General features: G+C 38.0%; 1 non-coding gene across 1 annotated transcript; it reads left to right on the top strand.

Annotated features, from left to right (window-relative positions):
* The first annotated feature begins 200 nt into the window (after nt 1-200).
* On the top strand, nt 201-309 carry LOC133820232 (small nucleolar RNA R71). Its single transcript, XR_009886657.1, has one exon. It is a non-coding gene; the product is annotated as a small nucleolar RNA R71 (small nucleolar RNA).
* Nucleotides 310-732: the final 423 nt, after the last annotated feature.

The following is a 732-nucleotide window of genomic DNA, read 5'->3' as shown; positions in this document are numbered from 1 at the left end:
CAGATGGTTTATGTTAGTTGGTGCTATTAGAAGCACTTGTACCAGTCCAAGTGTGAGATTGTTTTGCAGTTTCTTCGAGATATTCAAGAGCATCGACTTGCTCTTTTTCGAGGAATTTACCATTGCATAACATTTCTAAAAATTTGCGTTATCCACTTGTGAGGCCTTCCTAGAAGTAACTGACCAAACGTCAGTTCTCATAGCCATGGTGAGGGCACTAATTTAACAGATCTTTGAATCTTTCCCATACTCGGTAGAACGTTTCATTGTCTTTTTAGGAAAATGTGGAAATTTGTCGTTTTAGAGTGTCGGTCTTATGGCTAGGGAAATGTTTCAGAAAGAAAGATTTAATCATTTCATCCCATGTTCCAATAGACCTAGGTCTTAAAGAGTATAACCAGCTTTTAACTTTGTCCTTCAAGGAGAAGGGGAAGAACTTTAGTCGCACAGAATCGACGTTTTTAGCTTGGTTATAGAATGTGGCTACTACTTCCTCAAATTCTCTAATATACACATATGAGCTTTTGTTTTATATTCCATGAAATGTGGGCAAGAGTTGAATCATGCCAGATTTAAAGTCTAATGCAGGCATATTAGGAGCGAATATAATGCATAAAGGTGTGGAAGTGCGAGTACGAAAGATGTAGTCATTGAGAGTTCTTGGTTGGATTTCATCATTGTGAGCCATTGCGAACTGATTATTACCAACTAAGATGTGTGGGGAAACAGGAA

The sequence above is a fragment of the Humulus lupulus genome, chromosome 2, assembly GCF_963169125.1.
Source record: "Humulus lupulus chromosome 2, drHumLupu1.1, whole genome shotgun sequence".
Taxonomy (NCBI): domain Eukaryota; kingdom Viridiplantae; phylum Streptophyta; class Magnoliopsida; order Rosales; family Cannabaceae; genus Humulus; species Humulus lupulus.
This window is presented reverse-complemented; position numbering and strand designations above follow the sequence as displayed.